The sequence below is a fragment of the Micromys minutus genome (assembly GCF_963924665.1).
Source record: "Micromys minutus genome assembly, chromosome: 1".
In the NCBI taxonomy this organism is placed as follows: Eukaryota; Metazoa; Chordata; class Mammalia; order Rodentia; family Muridae; genus Micromys; species Micromys minutus.
The window spans coordinates 161399843-161420128 of NC_137969.1; the positions used below are offsets into that span (position 1 = coordinate 161399843).

Here is a 20286-nt window from a genome sequence, read left to right on the forward strand (position 1 = left end):
TAAAGCTGCCTACTGTGTATATGTCTAACCAAAAAGTAATGATGAGTATAAGAAGAGATACAGAAAATATTCATCATAGCATTAATTATAAGCAAAAATATAACTAGTTGCCCAGTAGATTAATTAATATACAAACGATGGTTTACTCATATGTATACTATGAAGTTATTTAAATTACTAAATTTTCATATAAGGATATGGTCAAAACCTCAAAAATAAAATGATGGCTGTACATAAGTTATAAAAAGATATGTACATCATTGATAGAACTCAGCTCTAAAAATTCATAACATTAATATCTTTTCTCAACTGAAAAAAATATATAACATGGAAAAATATCAAAATTCAAGCAGTTCTTTCTTATAAAACATTAGGTGAAATCTAAATATAGCAATAGTGTTTACAATGAGGTAAAAAAAAAAAAAACAGTGTCAAACAACTTACTGTGGAAACATGGAGATATAGTGTTGACAATAATTGAGCTAATTTAGACTCATACTGAACACTCAATCTAAAAGTTGATAGAAGATGTGTTTTTTTAAAAAAAAAAAGAGCAAGGTCAAAGAAGCAAAACCGAGGCAGTCAGTAGAAAGACAAATTTTAAATCCTACTGTTTAAAGAGGGCATGCAGCATAGATGAATTAAATAAACAAATTAAATGACAGAGGCTGTGGTATTGAATTAACCAATAAGTTTAAACCATATTTTATCCACCATAAACTTTAATTTTAACAACACAAATTAAAAGCAAATGGATTGTAAAAGATAACATGAAATGTTACTAGAAAGATAGCAAGGGCCACTTCCATGGTAAAGAATAAAATTTAAAGCAAGGATTAGAACAGGCTTACAGAAGACAGCATGGCTATAATTTGTTTTGTCTTAGAACAGAGCCGTAAAACATATAAGAAAGAGGGAACAGCATAAAAGGAGATATCCACTATTATGGCTATAAAGTTCAGCTGTTTTCTCACAAGACATAACTGTGGGAAATATGATAACCATGGGGCAACATAAGGTTTATAAAACTCAAAGCCACCAACTGTGGATGACAATGGGACACACTACCAACAGTAGTAGAACATAATTTAAATGTGTGTAAACCCTGGCCAAGTAAAGTCACATCCGAGGCTATAAAATAAATCCCAATACATTTTAAAAGGTTGAAGTCCTCAAAATGTGTTTGATTAGTCACCAGATAATCACAAAGGAACTAAGCTAATAATCAATTAACAGTACTCTTGCAGCCAATGGAAGTTAAAATGGCTTCCAGTATAATTCAGGTATCAAATAGCAAATGTCAAGGAAAAATAGAAAATATTTGTGATACAAGCAAGCTGTAGCGAAGTGTGTGGGATATAGGTAATGGGTGGGGGATACAGATGAGCTGAAAGGAAACCTAAGCGAGAGGTGTCATCACTTCTCTGACTCTCTGCCTTAAAGACAAATGACAGGAAAAGAAACACAAAAACGAGCAAAGTAAAACAGATACTAAGGACCATTGCAGAAATCGATAAGACTCAAAGCCAGTTTAAAAAAAAAAAAAAAAAAGTCAGGGAAGTATATGAAAGCCAGTAAAAGCTGATTGTCTGAAAAGATTGATCAAATTGATAATCCTTCAGGCAAACTGATGAAGAAAAACAGAAGACACAATGATCAATGGTGGGGAATTGATTAAGCAATATCAGGAAAAGAAACACACACATATGAGTCATCTATACAGAAACTGAAGAACATGTTCATATCAGAATCAATGTGACAAACCTACACATAAAAACGAGTAATTACTAAAATTGGGAGTTCAATTCCCTTAATGGAATGGGTATTGCAACCAGGGTGTGCACACAAAGGGTTAGGAAGGTATAGAATAGTTAGTTTTGTTTCTCATGTTGGGTAGCACGTATGATTATTTTTACTGTTATTCATAAAGCCATACCAAGAAATGTCTCTCAATCATCTAAACAATAAACTCAGATTTTTTATTATTTATTCTGCAATTTACTAAAAGCAGTCAGGAAAACTATGAAAGCAGACACATTGTTAAGCCAGGAAGAGGGTAGAATTATTTTCCTTTCTCAAGACATAACATGACTTCTTCTAGACACACTCTAACAGGATGAAGCTTACAAAATGCTTTCTTTTCCTGCAGAAGGAGCTATCACGTATGAACCAAATGTACTCTGAGACAAGCTGCACATGTTGATATCTCTATGCTGGATGACAGAGCCAGTGCTGGCAACATTCATTTTGAAAGGCTTCTTGTGTGAGCACCTTTCTATTTTGCCCAATTCAGCTCACAGACTCAATAAAGAAAACTAAACAAAAAGGGGGAGAAAACAAATGTTTGGGCGAGAGAGGCAGAGCTTTAATTTTGATAGGAATCATAAAACCTCCATGAATCAAAAAAAAAAAAAAAATCAATGGTGAGATGTTTAATATGAGCTGACTTTTTATAACCTTGTACTGCCTTCCACAAGAATCTGAGAAATGAGCCTACTGTGTTCATTGCAGCCACAATTATAAGAAGCTTATATCCTTTAAAACAGGAGTGTCTTTAAATAGGACAACAGAAAGATTCAGATACATTTATTCTTAGTATTTTTGTATGTATGCATATGGATGCATGTGTGCTTAAGTACATATGTCTGTGTACCATGCATACAGTCCTTGGGGAGGTCAGATGAGATGGCAGATGCTCTGGATCTGGAGCTACAGACATTTGACTGTTTCTCTGCGGACACTGGCAACCAAAGCTGCTGCCCAGGAGGAGCAGTAAGAGCTCCTCACTGCTGAGCAATTTCTTCAGCCCCCAAATCTATTTTTCAAAAGACACTTCTTAAGCAAAATCATACAAAGACACTTCAAATAGCTGCTCTCACCTATTGAAAACTAGAGATTCGTGGCAGATTATCAAAGGGAGGAGGCAAATTGCAAAATTGGATACAAGCCTCAAAATTTAACAAATGTATTAAAATATCAGAGAATCAATGTGTTGCTATGGAAATAAAAGATACTAAGGTAGTCCAATCAACAACTCTGTTGGGACAGAAGTTTGTAAGTGGAGACATGCCTGGGTAATCAAAGGGCGGTGCCCAAACTGTGCTGTCACAAATTATGTCTTACCAGGGATTTGAAATAATCTAAACATCCGAAGGCTGTAGTAAAGGGAACAGTTTCCTGACCAAGAATGACTCTGAGATGCTTAGCTGCAGAAGAGCTAGAGCAGGTTGTGTCAATGACTCATGTTACTAGAAACCGCTCCCTCCAAATTTCAATACCTGCTGGAAATTTCATGACTATGCCTAATTGCATAGACTACTGTTCTTTCAAATTCAAATCTGCTTACCAATTTTTTAAACTTAGAAATGGATTAATAGATTTAGTAATCCTTATAGATGTTATGTCTTAATATTACATAATTTACTTCATGGAAAGTGTGTGTGTGTGTGTGTGTGTGTGTGTGTGTGTGTATGTCTGTCTGTCTGTCTTTGTTTTGTGGCCTGGTGCTTCCCTTCAACAATCTCATGATTATTTATGTTATATTATGTTTATTTCTCAATACACATTGTAAGATCCAAAAGATCATAAACAGGCTGTGTGGAGGAGGTGGGACAGAAGTCACCACTCTGATTCCTTGTTCTCTGAACAGAAGGTCTTTACTGAATGTCTAAGAGGAAAAGTGGCACCAATTACAAGTGTCTCATTGCAAGTGTTGATACAGTCCTGAGCCATCAGTGCAAGAAACAAACTCAAAACTGAGACTTACCAGCCCGTTCATAGTTCTTTAAGCGTATAATCAAAACACTCAGGAGGCTGAGGCAGAAAGTCGAAGTTCATGAGCATCCTGCTGATCTGCGTAATGAGTTCCAGGGTAGACAGATCAACAAGTCAAGATCCTGTCTTAAAAAAAAATTAAGTAGTAAGTAAATAACTGATATTGAAAAAAAGTGCTCAAAGACTAAATAACATCAAAGTCAAAGATGAATAGCATATACTTTTTAAAATATGCTGTTCTAGAACAAAGCAAACATATCTTAGTAATCCAAAAGCATTTAGTTCATCCTAGGTGACAACTTGAGTCCTCATGACACTGTGTATCCTGCTGAATTCCCATGAGCATGAGAGAGGTACCTTGTATGAAAGAATTTAAAGGTGGTCTTAAGGTGGAGCAACATGAACCAATTTGTCCATTAACTTTTCCTTTATCACTTGTGGCAAGTACTTGTGATAGCCAATCTGGATTATCATTTTGATAGGGTTTAGGATTGTGATGGAAATACACCACAGGATTTAGATGTGAAGAATTCTCTAGATTCAGTCAACCAATATGGGGAGAGCAGCAGCCATCCATAGGTGAGGGTCCTAGGTTGAATGTTATCATAGACATCAGCATTCAGCTCACTAATTGAAGAATGTAGATGTGATGTGACCAGGACCTTCCAGTTCCCTGCTACCTAGCCTTTTCCAACCATGAAGGTTTGTTTGTTCCCCTGGAACTATGAGTGAAAATAAACCCTCCTTTCTTCAAGCTACTTCTTGCCAGGCATTTGGTCATAGCAACAAGAAAAGTAACCAATACACCCGTTTTTCCTATCTGCATAGCGCTAAGATTTCAACAAGTTGGGCCAATGTTATTTTCAGCTCTTATTTCTTCATGCTTTGATTTGTTGTGGAGATGTTGTTCGAAGAACAAATTTAGACTGTTATAAAGCAAACCACAGTTGATACACAGTAAATAACCTCATATTTACACCCTCGCAAAAGTTCCGTGGCCTGGCACTGTACTCAAGCACCTAAACACTCAGGGGTCAGAATCACAAACAGGGGTAAAGTCAACACTGTATCTCGAGAGAGCCTGAATCTGTTTAATAATACATTAAATCAGCTAGTTGGTTCTGTATCTTTATGTGAAGCAAGCTGCAAAGCAGATAATGTTTTGACAAGCTTCAGAGTACATAATAATAAAACACTCAAAGAACATCTACTAAAATTTTTACAGACACACATAACACATACACACACACACACACACACACACACACACACACACACACACACCATGCAACAGCACTCTTTCTTTGCTAATAACAACCTACTTGCAAATGTGAAGTTTTCATATCCTTCAGCACTGAAGAATTGTGGCATACAATTACAACTCCTTGGATAACATCTGTAGATTAATCTCTATGAAAACAACTGGACCCTTCTCCTCCCCTAAAATAAAAGGTAGGCCATGGGGAGTATGATTCCACTCACACCATTGTGGCTTCCAAATATGGAGAGATGAACTGTGCCAGCCCATCAGTTACAAACTAAAGGATAATTTTAATGATGTGTGTACATGGATTGCTCATCCTCACGTGTCCACTTCAAACTAAAGTGGAAATAAATAACCCTGATGTAAATGACCAGAAAAAAAGGCAAGAGAAAGGGAGAAGGAAGGAGGGAGGAAGACAGAAAAAGACTCTGTGTGTGTGTGTGTCTGTCTATCTGTCTCTGTCTGTCTGTCTGTCTGTCTGTCTCTCTCTCTCTCTCTCTCTCTCTCTCTCTCTCTCTCTCTCTCTCTCTCTGTGTGTGTGTGTGTGTGTGTGTTTTAGAGGTAAAATAAGCAGGTGTTTCTCTTTGTTTGCTTCCATTATTTAAGTAGAAAGAACAAGGTAGTATCTTATAAGGCAAAGCAGATGGAAAAATACAACCTCTTCATGTAATTGCTTTGTCTCTCAATGGCAAAGTGACAGTGTTTCTTTCTAGAAGAAATTCACCTTCATGCCCAGGGACTGCAAGAATAAAAAGAAAGGGGAAAAAAACAACCTTTTGTTGATATAAGTTAAATTTAAAATATATTTGTAACACTAAATCCTCTCCCATCTTGCTCCTTAAATATTAAATGGATATTAATGCAGAACTCACCTTTTATTGCAGATAACTATAATTTTCTCATCTCCCCTATCAGAAAGAAACTCCTTGAGGTCAAGAATGATATTATTCATTTGTGTTTCAAACACAGGTCTTGCATAAATATTTATGGAGTGATTTGCATCCGGCAGACATGCCAAAATGTCTGTAGAATGAATCAATTTTGAGTTGCCAAGGGAAAGGCTATAAGAACAAGGCTCTTTGGAGATCATGATATTTGAGACAAGGGTAGTTCGTTCATGCAGATAATAAATTTCACTTGCTAGAAGGAAGTTTGTGTAAGGGAACAGGTGGACAGAAAATAAAAGTAAAATCCCTCACTTTCCAAAGGAGTCAGGTAAAGGGATGAAGGTTCTGGTTTTTTTCTCAGTCTAAACTCATCCCACATTCTAGTACATACTACTACCCTGTTTGCTCTTATAGCATTCACATCATTTAAAATACTGGAAATCCTCATGACCGTATAAAGCAGATTCATGTGTGTATGTGTATATGTGTATAAGAGCATTACAAACATATGCAGACACGTTCCTGTACATTTACTGGACAAAATGTATGGCTGATTTCAGCTTCAAAGTTATCAGTGGATTTCGTTATTGTGTCTCTGAGAAAATTTGGAGCAAGTTATGCAGGAAAAAAAATCATCTCCCAAATGATAAAGAGAGAACCAGTTCTAGATGAAGCCATGAAAGCAAGAACATTAAACATTTTAAAGTATTTGGCTTTATAGATATAACTATAAATGTTGAGTTTATATATGTGTGCATATATGTGTGTGTGCATATGTGTGTGTGTGTGTGTGTGCACATAAAAAATAGGTAGACACACAATGCATATCCAGGCCAGTGAGATGGTTCAGAGGTTAAAGGCACTTGCCACCAGGCCTAATGATATAAGTTTGATCCCCACGATCCACTGGAGGAATGAAAAATTTAAGATGTGCTCTGACCTCCACAACAATGCCATGGCATGCCCCCCACCCCGTGACCCTGTTTACATACACACAAATAAATAAATAGATATATTAAACTGTTTTCAATAGAAAAGGTGCTTCTATATCTGCAATGTTTAATATTAAAGAATAAAAATAGCCATCTGGCTGCTCTTATATCTAAGACACAGCCACCGCTCTTCTGGAAGTGCTAATTTACTAATTTTCAAGTTAAAAGACGGCTGGTTGCCATAACGTTTTATCTTGCATAAAGTTTGGAACTATTTTACTAAGCACAATAGGTTGGTGGCCTGGATAAATTAAGTGGATGCCGATATCTCTTTTGTGGCACTTAATGTATGATGCCTTTTTCCCATTGGGTAATTATAGGTTTGCTGGGGGTGGGAAGCCCTTTATCTCACTGAGTGTGATAACTGCAGCCACTGTCCTCAGAATGGTTGCAGAAAGCCAGAGCTCCTGCCGATCGATCACCCAGCTCCCAGTGCTGGTGGCACAGGGAGTGGCTCTGATTTACTTTGAAGAATCTGCAGGAGTGTAAAAAAATGTCAAGGGAGACTTTAATCTCATGAGCGATTAGTGCTTTCTACAGACTTGACATGGTATCTGCTGCCTTAACAAACCTCATGGCCCTTTAACTTGCTTGAAAGTAATGATAATGAGGATGGTGAAGGTGGTGGTGATGGTGGTGGTGGTGTTGATGGTGGTAGTGGTGATGATGGTGGTGATGATGGTGGTGGTGGAGGTGATGGTGGTGATGGTGGTGATGGTGAAGGTGGTGGTGATGGTGGTGGTGACAGTGGTGGTGGTGGTGATGATGGTGGTAGTTATGGTGGTGGTGGTGGTGGTGGTGGTGGTGGTGGTGGTGATGATGGTGGTGGTGTTGATGGTGGTGGTGTTGATGGTGGTGATGATGGTGATGGTGAAGGTGGTGGTGGTGATGATGCTGGTGGTTGTGGTGATGGTGGTGATGGTGAAGGTGGTGGTGGTGATAATGCTGGTGGTTGTGGTGATGGTGGTGATGGTGATGGTGGTGGTGGTGATGGTGGTGGTGGTAATGGTGGTGGTGGTGGTGGTGGTGGTGGTGGTGATGATGGTGGTGGTGGTGGTAGTGATGGTGGTGGTGGTGGTGATGGTGATGATGGTGGTGATGGTGGTGGTAGTGGTGGTGATGGTTATGAAGAGGAAAATAAAGATGAGGAAGAAGAGGCAGCAGCAGAATCTTCAGCATTGGTGATTTCTCTACATGCAGTGATAGGACTGGAGCACACATAAAATGATGACTTACATCTCATAGCATGTATTTTATAAGTGCTTTGTTTTCGGAATTCTTCATTTTGAGCCATTCTTGAAGCTTCTCTGTCGATGAGCAAGGGTTGAGAGTTGGGAAGTTTTTTTCATGTTGTTTGAAATTCTGGTTTCCACACTAACTCTAAAACCACAAGGATTCCTTAAAAAATTCTCCATGCATCTCCATGCAAGAACTTCCAGACTTTTTGAGGTTGGTCTTGATCTTCCTCTGGACATTTCCGTTGCCCTAAACACCTTCTTAGAAAAGTAATTGTTTTCAATTAGGAAGACAGGAGAACGTAAGACACATTACCTCTTGAATTATTTTCACAGCTGCCCTCAAAGAGAAGACAGAAGACACATAGACACATCAGCACACAAGTAACTAACTACATTTATTCAGTATTTATGAAGGTCTATATGAATGTATAAGGAGTTATGAATAAGGAGTTTTCTAAGACAGTCTATCTTAAAGTAAGGATTCTGAAAAGCCCATATGAAAACACCAGCATTGAACTCCATGTGTCTTTCCTATAACTCTCTTTGCTCATGTCCTTTTCTTCTGAACTTTCTCCTATGCCTGACATTTTACGAACAACACAAAGACTTTCAAATGCCATCTATCAGGGAACACATACTCCAACTACCAAAGCCAAATACTCTGTTTCCCCCTTACTGCTTCAAACCCATTTTCATACCTTGCTATTCCAGAATCCAAACCCTATGTATGCCCCTCCCTTCCACCACTGCCACCAGGGGTAAGAACGGTGGAGTTACTTAGAGTAGATTCTCATTTACAATAAATGCATTCATTGATTGGTAAATAGGTGTGGTACAAAGACAGTGACATCAGAAGTCTTTACACTTAAAAAAGTACTTTTCTTCAAATACTAGCGGAGTGGCTATAAATGTTAGATGAGAAACAGATTAGCATGGGAGGTTATTTCAGCAATGCGTTTTGATTGATGGTAGGTAGATAGGCAGGTAAGCAGATGGATTAGAATACCTCAGAGAATTATGTAGACTCCAAGACCTTAAAATGACCAAATATGAATAAAGCTTCTTTGAAATGGAAATGACTGAACAACTTCCATATTAGCCTTAAAAGAAGGTGACATTCACATGTCAGAAACTTCAAATAATTTGTGGAAAACATACCCCAAGACAAGACCAGGGGCCAGGTAAGATCAGTCATAAACCATTCTATGTATAAGAAATCTACAACTTGGATGAGTATGGAAATGATTTCCCATAGACCCCCCACTAACCATTCCCAAAACCCAGGTAACAGTGGCTGTGAATGAGACTGTGAGGGACATGTGACCACCTCTTCCAGAAGTCACACAGTTCCTGGTCTATTCTCTGCGTAGCCCAAAATGAGGCAAGGGGGTCTGTTAGGGTCATAAGCCCTACCTCAAAGTACTGTGGGCTGTCCATTTCCAAGAGGTCACCAGCAACATTTTAGGGCTGGGGAGTGATAACCTTGCCTCAAAATACTGTGTGGGAGCCTTTTTTTCTAAGAAACCACTGGCAGCTTGTTAGGAATGGGGAGATAGCTCAGTATGTAAGAGGACTGCTACCTAAACATGAAGGCTTGAGTTCAACCCCCAGACCCAGAACCTGAAATTTAAAAGTTAAAAAAAAAAAAAAAAAAAAAAAAAAAAAAAAAAAAAAAACATGCTGAGAGGAACATGTTTCTAATCCCAGCTCTGGGCAGGCAGAGGTTTGGTGATGACTGGGTGATGACTGGGTAGCCAACCTAGCCTGATAGACCAGTGAAAGACCGATTTTAAAAATTAAACTGAATAGCCCCCAGGAATGAGAGCTGGAGTTATCTCTCCTCTATGTGAGAACTCGCCCTCACACACCTGTACATTCACACACATACACACACACACACACACACACACACACACACACACACACACACACACACACACACCAAATCCTTAACTAAGCTAAACAGGGAGATTGTAATTCAGTTTTTTTCCTCTTATGAGATGGTACATAAACCTCAATAATGACCAGTATACAATTTTCTCAGTTCCAAATCTACACATCAAATAGAGAATGAACAGGCAAAATTTTTAAAATAGCCCATATGAAATAATTTTGTAGTTTGAAAGTAAATGACCTCTATAAAAGAATTAAAGCAAATACATTTTATAATGCATATTGGCAGCAGAAGGGCATCATTAAATATTAATTTAGTATTATCATGCATCTAGAAGTAAGAAAATAATGAAAACAGACATTTAAACATACCATAAATTTATAACAATCAAAACTTACTATAGAAGCACCAAATAAAGCAAATATGGGAAATGAATGTAAGAAATTTTCCACATTTTGTCCTCTGAGAGGCTCCTCCACAGAGCAGCTGACTCAGTCAGAGACAGACACCCACAGCCAAACAATGGGTAGAGCTTAGGGACTCTTATGGAAGAATAAGAGGAAAGATTGAGGGCCCTGAAGAGGATAGGATCTCCAACAGAGCCAAGATTCAACTAACCTGGACCCTTGGAGCTCTCAGAGACTGAACCACCAACCAAAGAATGTAAATGGGCTGAACCTAGGCCTCTAACATGTATGTAGCAGATATTCAGCTTGGTCTTATGTGGGTCCTGAACAAGTGGAACAGGGTTATCCCAAAAGCTGTTGCCTGTCTGTGGAATATGTTCTTCCAACTGGGCTGCTTTGTCTGGCCTCAGTGGGAGAGCAAGCCCCTAACCTTGCAAACACTTGCCAGGGTGGGGAAATACCCAAGGTCCTCCACCTGCTCAGAAGAGGAGGGGGAAAGGATTGTAGGAAGAGGTAACTGGGAGGGGGCAGTGAGTAGGATGTAAAGTGGATAAGTATAAAATAATTAATTCAAATTAAAATAATAAAATCTCAAGCTATATCCATCTATATTAAGAAAAGACCAACTTAGTTACACTATATTAAAAACCCATGAATGAGATCATTAAAATCCACTGTTTAAAAAAACCGTTAAAATCAAAATGAATTTAAATATCAAAAAGAAAATGAGAAAAACAAATTTCAGCCAGGGAAAGTAAAAGTAAATATTCTTATAAGGAGAAATGGCTCATCCATCTCCTGCTTTGAGGGTGAAGTCTATCATAGTAGGGAAGTCAAGGATGCAGGAGAGGCTTCTAGCAGGAGCTTAGGGCAACTAACTGGTCACACTACCTGCATAGTCAGGCATAAGGGAGAGATGGGAAAGCTTGACTTTCTTTTCATTTAATCCAAGCCTGCAGTCCACAGGAGGGCCCCACCCACATTTGGTGTGGGTCTCCTCTACTCAGTAAAACTCTGGAAATTCCCTCCCAGACAAGCTCAGAGGATTGTCTCCCAGGGGATTCTAAATCTGGTCAAGTTAACATGGGAGGTTAAACCTCACAGCTGGGTACTCTCTGTGGGTAGCTGGATTTTCATCTGTGTGTATCAGAGCTCACTCCACTGTGAATTGCCAAAGTCCCTGGCTCCTCTTTGTCATTTATAGAGATCAGAGATGCTTTCTAGGGAGAAATAACTTCCAGTTAAGACTTGACAAAGAGTAAATAGACTCTCTCTCTCTCTCTCTCTCTCTCTCTCTCTCTCTCTCTCTCTCTCTCTCTCTCCCTCTCCCTCTCTCTTTCTCTCCCTCTCCCTCTCTTTCTCTCTCTTTATCTGAAGGGGTGTCATAGCAGAAAACAAATGGGTCCAGATAACTTAAAAACAATTCAAACAAAGATTCACTTAAAGTGAGTGCTAAGGGGACATAAGGAGAGAAGGAGAAAATGTGGTCCAATAGTTTAAGCAGGGAGCTTGAGGAGATGGCAATTAGTGTTCTGCCTGAAACCAGAAGAGGGCACCAAGATCACATTACAGATGGTTGTGAACCACCACGTGGTTACTGGGAATTGAACTCGACTTTTGGAAGAGCATTCAGTGCTCTTAACCTCTGAGCCATCTCTCCAGCCCAGAAATGTGGCTCTTTAATGGCAGAAAGGTTAGGGTTCGATACTTGAAACAAATGCCACTGAAGCCTAGAACCATGAGAAAGGATGTTGATGCCCATGGAGTCTGTATACAGAAGAAAAGTAGCAGAGGATGATGATACCCGTGGAGTCTGTATACAGAAAGAAGAAAGGGAGCAGAGCTGGGGAAAGAACAATTAGAGCCAAACCCAACACAAAGCTGAAATACAAAAGACAAAGAAAGAAAAGATTGTAAAGCAAGAGGGGACCTAAGATAATACAACTAAGGAACATGGGAGAAAAAAAGTGGTACCCAAAACTAAAGCTACACAAGTATATGCTAAGTCAAATAATTTACATTAATATATCAGCATGCTTAGTCCACTAAAGCAAAGTATCACATTATATCATAGAACAAACTAAATAACAAAAATTCATTCACCAAGTATATTCTCAACTCAAATACACTTTAATATTGGGCAAGCTAAGAGTTATATAACAGACTAACTCACTTCATTGATTTGTAGAACACAATGAATGTATTCCCATTATCATGCATGGTTAACTACATATTAATAATGTACATTGTCATATAAAGTATTTTAGTGGAGACTGGGGTGATAGCTAAGTTTGTAAAGTGTGCCTCACAAACATGAGGACCCCAGTCTGATTCTCCCATAACCTACCTAAAAAAAAGTATGTATAGTGTGTGTGTGTGTGTGTGTGTGTGTGTGTGTGTGTGTGTGTGTGTGTGTATAGTGTGTGTATATATGTATATATATAGTACGTGCATGTGCATATATGTGTGTATAGATATAGTATGTGTATATACACGTATGTATATATTAATTAATCTGGAATAGAACTGCTGATTAAATTATCCCTTGTGATCACTGAGTATGAAGTGATCAATAGAAATAGCGTTTTGAGGGATTTGGGAGCCCCCTTGAAGTTGAAGAACTCAAGCATTGTAAGTAACTGCCACCTTTTCATCAGACACCTTGAATGAAGGCAAGCTCAAAACTGCATTCTCACCTCAAAGTGAAGCCTGAAAATTAATACTGGCAAGGAGAGAAAGAGTCCTTATTCAGAAGCTATAACAGGACCAATACAGCTAACAGGAAAGTAAATTTTTATCTTGTAGATTTCTCGTTATCCTAGTCAGGAAATGGTGATTTCACAACTCTATGGGGTCTTGGCGTGAGAGGCAGTGCAGTGATTAGGTCTGTCCCTGTACACTGGAGGGGCGATAAGTGCACAGTTTTAAATGACCCAAATTACTCTACTGCTTAAAGCCACTGAGGGTTCCTTGCCAAAAGCAGCCCATTCCCTCTGGATTTACGAAGCCGTTTTTAATTTGCTTGAAGAACAAGATCCTTTAGGACTTTTTCTATAGCAGCTATTCTGATATAGGAAGAACATGCACATCTCCTCAAGCTGCTTCAGATTTCCACTTGACCTGTGGCCAGAATCAAATTGCAGCATTCCAGAAACAGCTACAAAATTCAGTACGATGGCAACAGCTATTTCATGGGGGAAAATAGATGTTGCATTTTTTATTTTTATTTTTAAAATTTACACACACACACATACACACATACACACACACACACACACACACACACACACACACACACACACGTTTTGCCTGTATGTATGTCTATGGACCATGTGATTGCCTGCCTGGTGCTATCAGAGGCCCTAAGAGGGTGTCAAATCCTCTAGAACTGGGGTTACAGATGGTGTGAGCTACCATGTGAGTACTGGGCAATGAACCCAGATCTTTTTGAAGAGCAGCCAGTGTTCTTAACCCCTAATCCATTTCTCCAGCTCCCAGCTTATTTTAAGCTATTTTGATCTTATGTTTTGTTTGTATTGTTTTGGTTTTGAGTTAGGGTCTCACTGTGTAGTCCTGGCTATCCTGAAACTCTCTACCTGGGGCAGAGATCTACTTGCCTCTGCATTTAAGAGCTGTGATTAAAGGCATAAGCAAACACATTTGGCTTACTTAACATATTTTTAAAATACACAGAGAAAATAGCATGTGGGAAAAGGTTCTGAAAGTGTTAGGCCAAAAAAGGACTGACAATTTTAAGTTAAGACAACTGTATCACTATGAGTTTGCATAGATCTGGCATTTGGTCAAGTTCAAGCAGTTCAGTGGGGCTCTAATTTTTTGTTTATTTGGTTAAGTCCATTCTCAACATGTCTATATCAAAGCCGAAATGTTAGAAAATCCTGTAGTGATTGAATGCACAAGGAAATCCTCCAATTGAAAGAGACAGTGTTGCAGTGATTTTCGTCTCCAGTGATTGCCTAGTAGTCTCTCTTTCTGTGTCTCCTGAGAAGATTCCAATCAAATAACCTAGAGAGATACAGCATCTTTGAGAGTTAACATGGAAACCGTCCTCTGTAAACCAAGCATTCAGAGATGCCACAAGTGGTATAGGGATGTGATTTTCATCCACATCATCAGATCTCGGGATGCTCTAAACCTATAAATATGGTGGAATGATAGAGAAAAGGAAGGCATGGATTAGTACTGTGTGTTATTAACATTTGAATAATTCAAAAACTTTGGGTCTGATGAGAATGGCTGTGAACCTTTCCCACCATACCCAGATCTGTGTGAGCTGCTAGACCAATGCCCCTCCCCCAATAAAAAAGGCTAGCCACCGGGAATACATTCTACAGTTGTCTATTTTTTTTCAGGAGGACATGACACCATTAAATCCAAGAGAAATGCCTAAATCCTTGAGAGATTTTTGCATATTGGCTTTGAGCGAATGTTAATCCAGAGGACTGCTGTTGTCTGTATAAGATAAATGGAGCTAAGATTTAAACTAATTCAGTGTGGAGGGGATGTCCTCATTTTCCCATGTCCTTAGAAAATAGTTTGAATAGATACACTACAAAAACAGAGGACTCCTGGCATTGACTCTTACAAAGAAAAGCCCTCTTATTCTATAAAGGTGGAACCATCTGCTAAATGATGCATTTACAGTAATAGCAAGTAGGTCTAACAGACAATGAATGCTACTATCAAATTCTTAGAAGCTGCTGAGCTCAGAAGTCCTAAGGTTGTCCCATATAACTTCAGGGTAGATTTGAGAAAGGTGTCATTTAATGTGCTGATTATGTAAACCAGTTGATCTTACTGTGGCCTCTTTAATTAAATAAATCAACCCAACCCCTAGTATCTGACATTCAGCCACTGATCCTGAACTCCTTTTCTACCATCCACCAGAGAAAGAAATACTCATTCTAGCCTATAGTTTCTCTGCTATGAAAGGAGCAACTTTCAATATTTTACCCAGGTGAAAGTCAAATCCCAGGCTCTGTAAAATGATTTGTCTGCTTAAACTGTGATTGTCTCTTATGCCAAAAAGAAAGAAAGAAATAAGATTCAGGTGTGTTATACTTGACAGAATGACACAGATTTAATCTAAAGAAAAGGAAGCATCAGGTAAATATGTGATAAGTCACATATGGAATAAATAATTTGAAATGAACTCCATGAAAATATCAGGTTCTGAAATCTAAGTGAGTCTATGTTCATCTGAGCCATGTCAGGAAGCTCTCTACAGTTCAGAAGGAAAGTTGCCACAACATTCATCTCCACTGTCAAGAAACAAAGATAAGACTTGGTAAACTTGTTTGGACTCCTAGAATAATACAGGATTGTGATCACTGCCTCCTGCCTCTCTATTCATATCTGTACCCTAGAAAGAGCTCTTAGTGGTCACCTAATGTGGAAAGAATAGATTGCCACTATAACCCACCTGGTAGAAACAATATATTCCAAAGAAACATTTGAATTCTCCAACAATCAAGACAACGGATTCCAAGAAACTGGAATTTCCCTAGGAATCTTCTGCTGAAAGAAGAAAAGCCTGGTCTAGCTGTAAATTCTTATTCCCACAAATTCTTTTGTTCGCTAAAGAAACTTAAGTGTATTACAGAGACAACCATGGGCCAGTGGTGGGAAAATCATGACCAGAACTATTTCAATGTACATGATCATGATCCTCTATCTGTTTTGTTTTGCTTTGTTTTTATTTTTGTTTTTTAATCTCAATTCAGGACTCTGAGGATGAATTGGAGGAGGTCACTAGATCTCTTTGTCTCTTTCCCCAGTGTAGCCACCCTGAATAAATAATCATTTTCAGCTTTTTATTATGAATCTGTTTTGACTTCTCAAGGATTAGTCTCTAGCTCTGGTTCTTGGGGTTACAGACTGTGACACCAGCGTTGGTAGCATTACAACACAGCTCAAGTATCTCTGCAGAGAACATGGGCATGTGACATTGAGTGAGAATGCTAAATACCTATGTAGATGATCAAGACTTTAAAATACAGATTGGACTCAAAGATAGCACCCAAAAAGGTGTATACACCTCCAGGCCAAGACTCTACAGATTTTTATGTCATGTGTGATAATCCAAAGATGTAACCACCTCTGTACACGAAGCTCACAATGTTAACTTGAGGCAGAGAATGTAATCTTCAAATGATAGTGTAGTCTACCTACTTCCCCAGATATCCTTATAATAATTGATGAACAGAGTGGCCATGGTGACAAGGACAGAGATTTGCAGTGTTTCAGCAATTTGGGCTGCACTCCACCAAGCATGATGGTATCACTGAGAAACAGGCTTTCAATAGAAACTGATAAGAAGATCCAACAAGGTTCCATATTTCCGGGCATCATCTATCATGTGGCAGGCTAAACTTTAATTATCCAGAATGAAGACCAATAACATGTCTTTAACCAAGGGACATTTTCTCTAAGTTTTGGATTTGCTTTCGGTTTTCCATTATTCTGTCACTGGCTCTGTCATCTGAATACTTACAAAAATTGTCACTATGTTTTCCATACCTGTATCTAATAGAAAACTTTTAAGGTAAAGAAAGTACAAGTAGTTCCTGATGTTCCTGGGATGCATTGTTCTTAACAAGTAGCTCAATACTCACATGCAGCTGTTTATAAGAAATGGAGAACTGGGCATGGCGGTGCACACCTTTAATCCCAGCATGTCGGAGGCAGAGGCAGGGAGATATCTCTGAGTTTGAGGACAGCCTGGTCTACATGGTTACTTACAGGGCAGTCATGGAAACACAGTGAGGAGATATACATATACACACATATACACATACACACACATACATATACATCATATACATTTACACATATACATACACATACACACATCATATATATATGCATACATATACACACAAATACATACATATAAATCATATACATACATATTAACATATCTATATTATAATCATATACACATACACACACACACAGAGAGAGAGAGAGAGAGAGAGAGAGAGAGAGAGAGAGAGAGAATCTAAATCCTAGCCCTTTCCTTTTCCCAGAATGAAATTCCTGGGGAAATTTCAATCTTGTGTGGTATACCATCTCTCAATAGTCTGGGAGCCATGGTAGAGGGTCACAGTTCTCACTATTGCTGCCAGAATCCTTTATGTATTGTTTATTTCTTCCCTTTTCATAAACACGTTTGTAACTTTTACCAAATTTTTATGTCCTTTCAGTTCTCTGCTGTTTTGAAGTTAGATGTGTAGGATAGCAATCACATTTCAGTCCATAAATGATAGAGTGTTAATTCAGGCTACAGCATAACCAGAAAAGAAATAGATATTACTCACCCAGGCAGGGCTTGAAGGCAAGTGAATTAAGCTGGTAAACATTGAGTTGCCCCGTTTGAGGCTATATAGGAGAAGCTTGCTTTTATCTTAAACAATAGCTGCATTACTTAAGAAATAAGATTTTTTGGTTTGATATGATGTTGAACGTGAACTATGAATGTGTAACAAGCAGTAAGTAGATATTGCTTGAGAGATATTCCAAATCAGAAGAGAATAATGTGTCGAAACTAGCTTAAGAGGCTTCCAATGGGGGCTGGTATTAGTGTTACAGCAGGAATAGCCATTCCTTGGTGATAAACCCCTCTTTTTGAGTCAGAAATGGCACTGGTGTGGGATAATGACTAACAATTTTATCTGGGGCTATACTGGGTAGGAAGAGATGGTGGCAAATTCCACATCAAGCATTTTACACAATATGATTTCTAATCATTCTGTTAGCTTCCTAATACCTTTATAATTAATTCCTTTGTTGATTAACTTCAGTCCAATTCAATTCTGTGGGTTTAAAATCAACACCAAATTAGGTAGGGTTCTAGACAGAAACAGATGGTCTTTGAGACCTTAGCAGACTCTCTCTGTAAAGGGTTATAGGGACTTGAAACAACAGCCGAATGCCCCAGGCATGAAAGTGTAAGGAGACAGAACCAGTTCTGTCTTCCAGAGAGATTAGATAGAGAAAAAAGCCCATGCACATAGATGTAGAAGAGACACAGCCAGCCCACAGAAAGCTTTGTTGTAAAGGACAGTAAATTAACCTGCCACTCTTGTCCTTTCTGCCAGTGTGTCCTTCTGTCAAAACCCAAGTAAAGGCCAGTGGGCACAACAGATAATAGTGTTATCATGTAGTCATCCCCTAAAAATGCACCAGATTGAAAAGAGTAAAGAGTAAGCTTGTAAGAAACGAATAGAAAATACCTCACATATTCTGACTAGTCATTTGTGATTTGTCTAGCTTTTTTAGTGATGTTTAATGAAGTGAAACCAAGTCGTGGTGACTTCTGTCTTTAATTCCAGGAGTTTTGAGGAAGCAGGTAGATCTCTATGAGTTCAAGACCACCCTGGTCTTCATAGTAAATCACAGGCCAGAGCTGCATAAGAAGAACCTACATCTAAAATAACATACAAGTTAATAAGATTTACCACTCTTGTATTTTTTTCACTTATATAAATATCTGTTCATCTAAGACTAGGCACTCACGAAAGACAAACTCCAATCCCCTTATAAAAAATACATAGCAGAGTCTCATCTTTAATATAACCTCCTATGTAGACTAATACCTCCAAACATCATGTTCAACAAGGCATCAGGACTAAATGATACCAAGAACCCAGGGTGAGGATTCTATGACCCTCCACCCTCCTTTCTACCAGAGAGTGTTATAGCCCCATAGGCATTAACATGAACCTATCGCTGTACCATCTTGCTTACTCGTTGCCATTACTATGGAACTATGAGTCAAGGCTATCCCTGAATCACAATGGCTATGAGATGGTCATGTTACATCAAAAAGAAAATCTATACTACAACAACCACATTATTGATAATATCACAATGTTCTATCATTGATAACCTAGCTAAGAGGCAGAAAGGGTTTTATAGAGTATTCAGGATTATGGAGTACTTCCTGAGACTTGTAGTGCAACAATAATCCCTGTGTCCTTGTGAATGTGTATAAAAGTAGAAGAATCCCAGAATCATATTTTTTAATCCACAGTACTCAAAAATATAAAGTTTAAACCATTCTTGGCAATACTTTACCTCTCATATTACATCTATTAAGCCTTTGTGGGTCTATCTCAACTTACACCCTACAAATACAAGCCTCACCCCAGGTGAAACACTACTAGTACAATCATTAGTCATGTGATTACTTAAAAAAAAAAAAAAAAAACTAAAAAGGTGCCTGAAATCCCAGACATTCATGAACAACTGCCTTGATTTGCTTTCCTAGTGCAAATCACCATCACCCCAAATCAAATTGTTCATTTATTGTCATCCCAATGGTCTCTTCATGGTAAGTCCCATGAGGTAGGACATACCTATTTGGCACACAGATGTTCTCTAGCTGAACTGTAGTACTTATCAAATAGTAGACATTCAATACATTTCTGCTAAATCAGTAAGTCAATGAATCTCAAAGCCTTCCTTCAGGTGGTACTTATTAAAACCCACTAGACATCAGTTAATTTGAATGATGTTGCTTAGATCATGTTTGTTGTGGGTACTTATGGGAAAAGATGTGGATAGAAGCTAATTCTTCATGCTCAGTTTTGGATTAATTTTATTGCTGATCGAAAGAATTTATGTCAACTAAGGGTTATCTATATCCACAATTGAATATTTAATATAAAAATGTTCTGTGACATTTGGAGAAGTGAATAACACCCACATTGTCTCACTATTTTCTTCAAATGAGTATTTTGGCGATTATCATTAAAAGGCAAAATTTTGTATGCTTGTTTGTTTCCTAAAGCAAGGTCTCACTGCCA

At 38.4% G+C, this 20286-nt stretch overlaps 1 protein-coding gene across 1 annotated transcript in view; it reads right to left on the reverse strand.

Moving 5' to 3' along the window:
* Nucleotides 1-20286, reverse strand: part of TDRD15 (tudor domain containing 15) — a gene marked incomplete at both ends in the record, with an annotated part of 94221 nt that overhangs the window by 40856 nt on the left and 33079 nt on the right. The window lies entirely within an intron of this gene.